This window comes from Hemitrygon akajei, chromosome 3, assembly GCF_048418815.1.
Source record: "Hemitrygon akajei chromosome 3, sHemAka1.3, whole genome shotgun sequence".
Lineage (NCBI taxonomy): Eukaryota > Metazoa > Chordata > Chondrichthyes > Myliobatiformes > Dasyatidae > Hemitrygon > Hemitrygon akajei.
The window spans coordinates 665,183-677,363 of NC_133126.1; the positions used below are offsets into that span (position 1 = coordinate 665,183).

Here is a 12,181-nt window from a genome sequence, read left to right on the forward strand (position 1 = left end):
ATCAATTCTAGAATAGGAGCCGCGGACATTTGAAAAGAAGGAGAAGTCCTATACATTTGGATTAAGTTGACGCCAAATATCACAAAACTCCAGATCCCTCATGCCCTGATCCAGGACCGACGCTGCCCTTGAACGATTAAAAGATCTTGGTGTGTATTGATCCATTGCTGGGTCTAAGACCAAATTGAAGTCACCACCAACCAGATAGTGGTCCAAAGCTGTCATAAGTTTAAATACCAAATCATTAAAAAAAAGGGATCATCATGGTTAGGGCCATAGACATTAATCAGTGTGACCCTGTTCATATTTAGTTCACAATTAACTAAAAGATATTAATTTAAACCACGTCTTTATTGACGAGTATAGCTACTCCCCTTGCTTTTGTGGTAAATGAAGAATAGTAAACATGTCCAACCCAATCCCTTTTTAACTTGATATTATATGTTCTGTGTCAGAAAGGTGAGTCTCTTGTAAAAATGCTACATTGGTGAAATGTCTCTTTAAATATGTAAGAATTTTTTTCCTCTTAATTGGAGAATGAATCCCCCTTACATTCAAGGAGATTATTTTAAGTTGACTAGTCATACCTTAAAGAAAAAAATAATGGATACCTCAGAGCATAAAGGTAGAACTGTAAGAATGAGAGTAATTAAGAAACAGAACCTTACCATATCCCCGTATGAGACCCACCCGTTGATGCCCCCTAGACTAAAGATCCCCGGTGGGTAGGCTACTCTCTAAATATGCAAGGGTTCTCAACAGTTACAGAAAAATATAGTGAGCATTAAACCACATTAATTAAATTCTGGGTTCTACAGCCTCTAAACGAGTATAATCGAGGCCTAGGAGCATGTACATAAAACCTGGCAAAGCAACTTGAACAGAACTCAGACTACAACATATAAAAATGTTTAGTAAAAGGAACACCACGAATCAAAACCATTGTGAGACAAAATGTCATCAAAAGTTAAGGAGATGCACTTTCCACAATAGCCAGGTGGGAAAGTATCCATATTGTGAAACTTACTCGTGTCCTCATATCAGTCAATAGACAATAGGTGCAGAAGTAGACCATTCAGCCCTTCGAGCCTGCACCGCCATTTTGAGATCATGGCTGATCATCTACTATCTATACCCGGTTCCTGCCTTGTCCCCATATCCCTTGATTCCCCTATCCATGATACCTATCTAGCTCCTTCTTGAAAGCATCCAGAGAATTGGCCTCCACTGCCTTCTGAGGCAGTGCATTCCACACCCCCACAACTCTCTGGGAGAAGAAGTTTTTCCTTAACTCTGTCCTAAATGACCAACCCCTTATTCTTAAACCATGCCCTCTGGTACTGGACTCTCCCAGCATCTGGAACATATTTCCTGCCTCTATCTTGTCCAATCCCTTAATAATCTTATATGTTGCAATCAGATCCCCTCTCAATCTCCTTAATTCCAGCGTGTACAAGCCCAGTCTCTCTAACCTCTCTGCATAAGACAGTCCGGACATCCCAGGAATTAACCTTGTGAATCTACACTGCACTTCCTCTACAGCCAGGATGTCCTTCCCTAACCCTGGAGACCAAAACTGTACACAATACTCCAGGTGTGGTCTCACCAGGGCCCTGTACAAATGCAAAAGGATTTCCTTGCTCTTGTACTCAATTCCCTTTGTAATATAGGCCAACATTCCATTAGCCTTCTTCACTGCCTGCTGCACTTGCTCATTCACCTTCAGTGACTGATGAACAAGGACTCCTAGCTCTCTTTGTATTTCTCCCTTACCTAACTCTACACCATTCAGATAATAATCTGCCTTCCTGTTCTTACTCCCAAAGTGGATAACCTCACACTTATTAACATTAAACATCATCTGCCAAGTATCTGCCCACTCACCCAGCCTATCCAAGTCACCCTGAATTCTCCTAACATCCTCATCACATGTCACACTGCCACCCAGCTTAGTATCATCAGCAAACTTGCTGATGTTATTCTCAATGCCTTCATCTAAATCGTTGATGTAAATCGTAAACAGCTGTGGTCCCAATACTGAGCCCTGTGGCACCCCACTAGTCACCACCTGCCATTCCGAGAAACACCCATTCACCGCTACCCTTTGCTTTCTATCTGCCAACCAGTTTTCTATCCATGCCAATGTCTTCCCCGCAATGCCAGGAGCTCTGATTTTACCCACCAATCTCCTATATTCAGAACAATATTCGGATACTGAATCTCCCTGAAAAAGCTGAAGGTCGTGACGCAACTGAATTTTGGAACGAATCCTATCAGAAATTTTTGGCGTCAAAAACTTTCCTACCCCCATCACCTGCAAGAGAGCCCACCGCCTGGGAAAATTCCCCAGTGGTGGTGATGACTCATGGAGACCGAGACCTATAATCACAAAGCTCCTCAATTTTAAGAATAAGGAGAAGATTATGCATCTGGCCAGGCAAAAAGGAGTGGTTCACAATGAAAATGACAGAATTTACATATTTTCCGACTGTAGTCCGAGATTGCAACGCTTTAAGGACACATTCAAAGAGGTTAGGATCACCCTACGGGAAAGGGGCATTGATTATTCCCTGCACTATCCAGCTAAAATTTGGATTATGCATAAGGGAGTCACTAAGTGGTTTGTTAATCCTGATGCAGTAATGGAGTTTTTGAAAGTTATCAACAATAATGACTGATAGTCCTCTTGCTCCATGCACAACGGACAGGTTACTGTGATGCTTAAGCACTCTATATATTGAGTGACTTTTACTTAAGTGATTATTGGATGTACTGCTGTGACTTAGATGATTGGGCTTTGTTCCAGGGAAGGTGGGATCTGTTCCGACGGGACGGTTTACACCTGAACTGGAGCGGTACTAACATTCTTGCAGGAAAGTTTGCTAGTGCTGCTCGGGGGTGGGGGGGGGTTTAAACTAAATTTGCAGGGGGCAGGGATCCAGAATGTGAGAGAGGATAGCGAGATGAAGAATAAAGGACAGGTGGGGACTACACGGTTCCGGAATATTAAGTGTGTAGTAGAGAAAGGTGAGGCGGAACAAGTGGTAAGGAGGACACATGTACAGAGGGATGGTCTGACGGAACATGGAGTTAAATGTGCAGAAAGAATAAATAAATTTAGGAAGGACAACAAAATTCAAGGGGCATATAGCCCGATGGGAGTTCGGGGAGCTGGGTTAAGCACAATAGGCAGCGATTTAAACAGAGAGAGGAGAAATGGACTAAAAATTCTATATCTGAATGCACGAAGTGTCAGAAATAAGGCAGATGAGCTTGAAGTTCAGGTGCGAATGGGTAACTATGATGTTGTTGGGATAATGGAGGTATGGCTGCAGGGAGATCAGACCTGGGAAATGAATGTACAAGGGTATACGTGCTATCGTTGGGACAGAAATGTGGGCAGAGGGGGTGGGGTGACCCTGTTGGTGAGGAATGAGATTCAGTCCTTTGCAAGGGGGGACATAGGATCAGGAGAAGTAGAGTCTGTGTGGATAGAACTGAGGAACAGTAAGGGCAAAAAGACCCCAATGGGTGTTGTCTACAGACTTTTTCCAGAGTTGGCGCCATCTTAATAAAATACGAGGTTCTGGTTGTTCCTTCAGTTGACGATAAAATATCCTTCTTACTTCTAAGATTATACCTTGTCATGCACCACTAGCAAATGGGATTTGTTTTAAAAATTTTAGGAATGCAATTTAAAAAATAACATAGCAAAATAACGATAACTATTGAGACAAACCCGGGGAACTCACACTAGCATGTCTTACCTCATTGCTGCTGCCTCCCATCCTTCTTAAATAGCAGAGTAACATTTGCAATTTTCCAGTCATCTGGTACAATGCCAAAATCTATCAGTTCTTGAAAGATCACAGTTAATGTGTTCGCAGTCTCTCCAGCTACTTTCCTTCAGTAGCCGAGGGTGCATTCCGTCAGGTCCAGGAGATTTATCTACCCTCAGACCATGAAGCTTCCTGAGCACCTTCTCAGTCGTAATTTTCATTGCACAAACTTCACTTCCCTGACACTTGAATGTCTGGTATACTGCTGCTGTCTTCCACTATGAAGACTGATGCAAAATATGCATTTAGTTCATCTACCATTTTTGCATCTCTCACTACAATATCTCCAGCATCATTTTCTATTGGTCCTATATCTACCCTCAACTCTATTTTATCCTTCATATACTTAAAAAAGCTGTTACTATCTTCTTCAACATTATTCGCCAGCTTCCTCTGATAATTCACCTTTTCCTTCCAAATGACCTTATTCGTTTCCTTCTGCATGTATTTAAAAGCTCCCCAATCCTCTATCTTCCCACTAGCTTTGGCGTCCCTGTATGTCCTCTCTTTTGCTTTTACTTTGGCTTTGACTTCACTTGTCAGCCATGATAGTGTCCCTCTTCTCTTTGAAAATTTCCTCTTATTTGGAATATATGTCTTGCACTTCCCTCATTTTTCACAGAAACTCCAGCATTGCTGCTCTGCTGTCCTTCCTGCAAATGTCCCTTTCCAGTCAACTTTGGCCAGATCCCCTCTCATGCCTTTGTAATTTCCTTTATTCCACTGAAAATATTGACATATTGGATTTTATTTTTTCCCTTGCGAATTTCAATGTGAACTCAATCATATTGTGATCACTGTTCCCGAAGGGTTCCTTGACCTTAATCTCTCTTATCACCTCCGAATCACTGCACTACACCTAGTCCAACACAGCTGATCTCTGAGTGGGCTCAACAACAAGCTATTTTAAAAAGCCATCCCTTAGACATTCTACAAATTCTCTCTCTTGAGGTCCAGCACTGACCTGGTTTTCCCAGTCCTCTTTCATGTTAAAATCACCAATGATTGTCATGACATTGCCTTTCTGACACACCTTTTCTATCTCCTGCTGTAATTTGTAATCCACATCCCGGCTGCTCTTTGGAGGCCTGTATACAACTGCCATTAGGGTCCTTTTACTCTTGCCATTTCTTACCTCAACCCATAGAGACTCTACAACTTCCAATCCTATGTCATCTCTTTCCAATGATTTAAAATTATTTCCTATACACAGAGACACACCACCCCCTCTGCCTACTAACCTATCTTTCCGATATACCGTATATCCTTGGACATTCATCTCCCAATGGCAGCCATCCTTTTTCCAAGTTTCGGAGATGGTCACCACATCATAAAGGGCCGAGATGGCCTGTTTCCATGCTGTAATTGTTATATGGTCATACTTGTCAGTCTGTAGCTGAATTTCAAGATCGTCCATTTTATTCCTTATGCTGCGTGCATTCAAATACAACTCTCAGTCCAGTATTTGTTGCTTACTGTTTTAACTGCACCACACCTCTACTGCCCTCTAACTCATGCCACTGGCTTTGATTAAGCCTCATCTCCTGACCGTACTTTCTAAAATATCTGTTGCACACTATCTTTAATTTATTTCTGTTTTCCCTTCCTCAGCCCTATCACTCCAGTTCACATCCCCCTATAAAATTAGTTTAAACCCTCTCTATTAAATGTATCCGCTAGAAAAAAGTGGCCAGTGAAGGAGTGGATATTTGAGGCTTTGACTCGAGAGGCTTCGACGAGAAGAGGCGGAGGATGAGTTTGTTCGCAGTTAGTCTTTACAATGCCTCCTGAGATGGTGATGTGCCTCTCCTGTTAGATGTGGCAGTCTTAGGGGAACTCCCCTCTCCTGCAGAGTCACATCTGCCAGAAGTGCTTGCGGCTGGGCGATCTGGAAGACCGTGTGAGGAATCTGCAGCAGCAGCTGGATGACCTTCGACTCAAGGGAAAATGAGGCAGTCATAGATGAGAACTACAGGGAAGTAGTCACACCTAGGCTGCTGGAAGCAGGTCGTTGGGTGACAGAGGGGGGAAAACGAAGGTGAGTAGACAGGTAGTGCAGAGCACCTATGTAGCTATTCCCCTGAATAATAAGTTTACCGTCCTGGATACTGTTGGCGAGGACGACCGACCAGGTGTGAGCCACGGTGGCAGGGTCTTGGGCACAGAGTCTCACCCTGTGGTGTAGAAGGATGGGACGGAGAGGAGGAGAGCTGTCGTCATTGGAGACTCTTTAGTCAGGGGAGCAGACAGGAGATTTTGTGGACGTGAGAAGGACACCCGCATGGTTTCTTGCCTCTCGGGTGCCAGGGTCCAGGATGTCTCTGACCGGGTGCATGACATCCTGGTACGAGAGGGAGAGCAACCAGAAGTCGTGATACATGTTGGTTCCAACGACATAAGCAGGAAGAGGGATGAGGTCCTGAAGTGTGAGTTTCGGGAACTAGGTAGAAGGCTGAAGAACAGGACTTCAAGGGTGGCGTTCTCAGGATTACTGCCAGTGCTACGTGATAGTGGTAGTAAGAATTGGAGGAGATGGCAGTTGAATGTGTGGCTGAGGAGTTGGTGCAGGGGGCAGGGTTTTAGATTTTTGGATCATTGGGATCTCTTTTGGGGAAGGTGGGACCTCTACAGATTGGATGGATTGCACCTGAACTCGAGGGGGAGCAATATCCTTGCAGGTAGGTTTGCTAGCATGGTTTGGGAGGGTTTAAACTAATTTGCAAGGAGGATGGGACCTGGAGTGATAGAGCAGTGAAAGAAGTGCATGGAGTAAAGCCAGATCTAACATATAGAGAGGCTTTGAGGAAAGAGAAGCAGAATAAAGGGTGTTAAGGTAGAAAGGCTAAAGTGTGTGTACTTCAATGCAAGAAGCATCAGGAACAAAGGTGATGAACTGAGAGCTTGGATACATATTATGGAATTATGATGTAATGGTCATTACAGAGACTTGGCTGGCACCAGGGCAGGAATGGATTCTCAATATTCCTGGATTTCAGTGCTTTATAAGGGATAGAGAGGGGGGAAAGGGGAGGAAGGGTGGCATTGCTGGTCAGGGATACTATTACGGCTACAGAAAGGGTGGGTAATGTAGCAGGATCCTCTTTTGAGTCAGTATGGGTGGAAGTCAGGAACAGGAAGGGAGCAGTTACTCTACTGGGGGTATTCTATAAGCCCCCTGGTAGCAGCAGAGATACCAAGGAGCAGATTGGGAGGCAGATTTTAGAAAGGTGCAAAAATAACAGGGTTGTTATCATGGGTGAGTTTAACTTCCCTAATATTGATTGGCACTTGATTAGTTCTAAAGGTTTAGATGGGGCAGAGTTTGTTAAGTGTGTCCAGGATGGATTCCTGTCACAGTATGTTGACAGGCCAACTAGGGGGAATGCCATACTAGATCTAGTATTAGGTAACAAACCGGGTCAGCTCACAGATCTCTCAATGGGTGAGCATCTGGGGGACAGTGTTCACCGCCTTCTGGCCTTTAGCATTATCATGGAAAAGGATAGAATCAGAGAGGACAAGAAAGTTTTTAATTGGAGAAGGGCAAATTATGAGGCTATAAGGCTAGAACTTGCGGGTGTGAATTGGGATGATGTTTTTGCAGGAAAATGTACTATGGACATGTGGTTGATATTTAAAGATCTCTTGCAAGATGTTAGGGAGAAATTTGTCCCAGTGAGGAAGATAAAGAATGGTAGGGTGAAGGAACCATGGGTGACAAGTGAGGTGGAAAATCTTGTCAGGTGGAAGAAGACAGCTTACATGAGGTTTAGGAAGCAACGATCAAATGGGTCTATTGAGGAATATAGGGTAGCAAGAAAGGAGCTTAAGAAGGGGCTGAGGAGAGCAAGAAGGGGGCGAGAAGGCCTTGGCGAGTAGGGTAAAGGAAAACCCCAAGGCATTCTTCAATTATGTGAAGAACAAAAGGATGACAGGAGTGAAAGTAGGACTGATTAGAGATAAAAGTGGGAAGTGCCTGGAGGCTGTGGAAGTGAGAGAGGTCCTCAATGAATACTTCTCTTCAGTATTCACCACTGAGAGGGAACTTGATGATGGTGAGGACAATATGAGTGAGGTTGATGTTCTGGAGCATGTTGATATTAAGGGAGAGAAGGTGTTGGAGTTGTTAAAATACATTAGGACGGATAAGTCCCTGGGGCCTGACGGAATATTCCCCAGGCTGCTCCACAAGGCGAGGGAAGAGATTGCTGAGCCTCTGGCCAGGATCTTTATGTCCTTGTTGTCCACGGGAATGGTACCAGAGGATTGAAGGGAGGCAAATTTTGGCCCCCTGTTTCAAAAAAGGTAGTAGGGATAGTCCGGGTAATTATAGACCAGTGAGCCTTATATTTCTGGTGGGAAAGCTGTTAGAAAAGACTCTTAGAGATAGGATCTATGGGCATTTAGAGAATCATGGTCTGATCAGGGACAGTCAGCTTGGCTTTGTGAAGGGCAGATCGTGTCTAACAAGCCTGATTGAGTTCTTTGAGGAGGTGACCAGGCATATAGATGAGGGTAGTGCAGTGGATGTGATCTACATGGATTTTAGTAAGGCATTTGACAAGGTTCCACACAGTAGGCTTATTCAGCAAGTCAGAAGGCATGGGATCCAGGGAGGTTTGGCCAGGATTGGCTTGCCTGCAGAAGGCAGAGGGTCATGGTGGAGGGAGTACATTCAAATTGGAGGGTTGTGACTAGTGATGTCCCACAAGGATCTGTTCTGGGTCCTCTACTTATTGTGATTTTTATTAACGACCTGGATGTGTGGGTAGAAGGGTGGGTTGGCAAGTTTGCAGATGACACAAGGTTGGTGGTGTTGTAGATAGTGTAGAGGGTTGTCAAAGATTGCAGAGAAACATTGATAGGATGCAGAAGTGGGCTGAGAAGTGGCAGATGGAGTTCGACCCGGAGAAGTGTGAGATGGTACACTTTGGAAGGACAAACTCTAAGGCAGAGTACAAAGTAAATGGCAGGATACTTGGGAGTGTGGAGGAGCAGAGGGATCTGGGGGTACACATCCACAGATCCCTGAAAGTTGCCTCACAGGTAGATAGGGTAGTTAAGAAAGCTTATGGGGTGTTGGCTTTCATAAGTCGAGGGATAGAGTTTAAGAGACGCAATGTAATGATGCAGCTCTACAAAACTCTAGTTAGGCCACACTTGGAGTACTGTGTCCAGTTCTGGTCGTCTCAGTTCTGGAAGGATGTGGAAGCATTGGAAAGGGTACAGAGGAGATTTACCAGGATTCCTCCTGGTTTAGAGAGTATGGATTATGATCAGAGATTAAGGGAACTAGGGCTTTACGCTTTGGAGAGAAGGAGAATGAGAGGAGACATGATAGAGGTGTACAAGATATTAAGAGGAATAGACAGAGTGGACAGCCAGCGCCTCTTCCCCAGGGCACCACTACTCAGTACAAGAGGACATGGCTTTAAGGTAAGGGGAGGGAAGTTCAAGGGGTATAAATTAGAGGAAGGTTTTTTACTCAGAGTGTGGTTGGTGCGTGGAATGCACTGCCTGAGTCAGTGGTGGAGGCAGATACACTAGTGAAGTTTAAGAGACTACTAGATAGATATGTGGAGGAATTTAAGGTAGGGGTTATATGGGAGGCAGGATTTGAGGGTTGGCACAACATTGTGGCCAAAGGGCCTGTAATGTGCTGTACTATTCTATGTTCTATGTTCTTGGTTCTTGGACCTCTTTGGGTTCAGGTATAACCTGTGCATTTTTTACAGGTCGTACCTCCCCTGGAAGAGGCCCCAATGATCCAGGAATCTGAAGTCCTGCCCCCTACACCAATCTCTCAGCTACACATTAATATGCCTGATCACGTTATTCTTGCTTTTGTTAGTACGTGGCACAGGAGGCAATCCTGAGATTACTACCCTAGAGATCCTGCCTTTCAGCTTCCTACCTATCTCCCTGAACTCTCTCTTCAGGACCTCCTCCCTTTTTCTACCTATGTCATTGGTACCAATGGGTACCAAGACTTTTGGCTGTTCACCCTTTCCCTTCAGAATATTCTGCACCCGATCCAAGACATTCTGTACCCTGGCACCTGGGAGGCAACACATATGCATTATCTCTATCAAGGAGACAGAACCTCCTGTCTGTTCCACTCACTATGGAATCCCCTATGACTACTGCATTCCTCATCTTCCTCTTTCCCTTCTACACCACAGAACCAGCCTCAGTCCCAGAGACCTGATTGCCTTGGCCGTCCTCTGTCAGGTCATTCCTCTCAACCACATCCAAAATGAGATAACGATTACTGAGGGGGATGGCCACAGGGGTGCTCTATACTGTCTGAGATCTTTCCCTTGCTTCCCTGACTGTCATCCACTTATCTAACTCCTGCAGCCTCGGGGTGGCTAACTTCCTGTAGCTCTTCTCTATCTCCTGCTCACTTTCCCGAATAAGCTGTAGGTCATCAAGCCACAGCTCCAGATCCCTAACATGGTCTCTCAGGAGCTGCATCTCGGTGCACCTGGCGCAGATGTGGCAATCTGGGAGACTGGAATATTCCCAGGATTCCAACATTCGACACCCAGAGCAAAATATTAACCCTACTGACATGTTTGCTATTCCTTTAAAAAAAAGCAAAATAAAACCAAAAATGAAGTCCACGTACCCACTTATCTCGCCAAAGCCTGAATGAGCAAAAGCCTGTTGCTTCTACTCTCGCCACTGGCCTACTCCTGACAATTTTTGATATTAATCTTCTTTGATATTAGTCATCAGCTTCCTTTCATAATTTTTTTTCCTTCCTAAAGACCACCTTGGTTTCCTTCTGAAAGTTTTATAAGCTTCCCAATCCTCTATCTTCCCACTAGCTTTGGCTTCCCTGCATGTCCTCTCTTTTGCTTTTACTTTGGCTCTGACTTCACTTGTCAGCCACGGTAGTGTTTTTCCATTCAAAAACTTCTTCTTATTTGGAATTTACTTGTTTTGCACTTCCCTCTTTTTACACAGAAACTCCAGCCATTGCTGCTCTGCTGTCCTTCCTGCAAATGTCCCTTTCCAGTCAACTTTGGCCAGTTCCCCTCTCATGCCTTTGTAATTTCCTTTATTCCACTGAAATACCAACACATTGGAATTTAGTTTCTCTCTAATTTCAAAGTCAATTCAATCATATTGTGATCACCGTTCCCTCAGGGTTCTTTGACCTTAAGCTCTCTTATCACCTCTGGATCATTGCACAACACCCAATCCAGCACAGCTGATCCAGTAGTGGACTCAACAACAAGCTGTTCTAAAAAGATATCCTTTTGACATCCTACAAATACTCTCTCCTGAGGTCCAGTACTGGCCTGGTTTTTCCAATCCACTTTCATGTTAAAATCCCCAATGATTATCATGACATTGCCCTTGGAAACATAGAAAACCTGCAGCACAACACAGGCCCTTTGGCCCACAATGCTTTGCCAAACATGTATTTACTTTAGAAATTACCTCGGGTTACCTAGAGCCGTCTATTTTTCTAACCTCCATGTTATTTCTTCAGTGGTTTGGGGCACGGCTGTGCAAGCAGGTGGACATCAGCCAGTGAGAAGAATTTGAAAAGGAGACAGCCTTATAGTGCGGGCGCCAGAGTAGGAAGGCTTTGGCTCAATTGAGCTTCTGCGATAAAGGGTCAAGGCGAGGGACGTCAATTGTATAGAATACAGAGAGAAAATATGTGTGTGAGGCTGGTTTTCTGTGCTCGGTGTCAGATGTGGGAGGTCCTGGAGACTCCCAGCCTCCCGGACAGCCATATCTGCACCAGGTGTGACGAGCTGCAGCTCCTTAGGGACCACGTTAGGGAACTGGAGATGCAGCTTGATGACCTTCGTCTGGTCAGGGAGAGTGAGGAGGTGATAGAGAGGAGCTATAGGCAGGTGGTCACTCAGGGACATGGGGAGACAGATAAGTGGGCAACAGTCAGGAGAGGGAAGGGCAAGAGGCAGATGCTAGAGAGTACTCCAGTGGCTGTCCCTCTTAACAATAAGTACTCCTGTTTGAGTACTGTTGACAGAGTCGGCCTACCTGGGGGAAGCGGCATGGGTCCTGCCTCTGGGACAGAGTCTGGCCCTGTGGTTCGGAAGGGTAGGGAAATGAAGAGCAGTGATAGCGGTCTGTATAGTTAGGGGATCAGACAGGTGGTTCTGTGGATGCAGGAAAGAAAGGCGGATGGTAGTTTGCCTCCCAGGTGCCAGGGTCCGGAATGTTTCTGATCGTGTCCATAATATCTTGAAGTAGGAAGGTGAACAGCCAGAGGTCATGGTACATATTGGCACCAATGACATTGATAGGAAAAGGGAGGAGGTCCTGAAAAGAGACCTTTGGGAGTTAGGAAGGAATTT

At 44.9% G+C, this 12,181-nt stretch overlaps 1 protein-coding gene across 2 annotated transcripts in view; it reads right to left on the reverse strand.

Moving 5' to 3' along the window:
• Positions 1 to 12,181, reverse strand: part of tmem63c (transmembrane protein 63C) — a 616,893-nt gene that overhangs the window by 172,371 nt on the left and 432,341 nt on the right. The window lies entirely within an intron of this gene.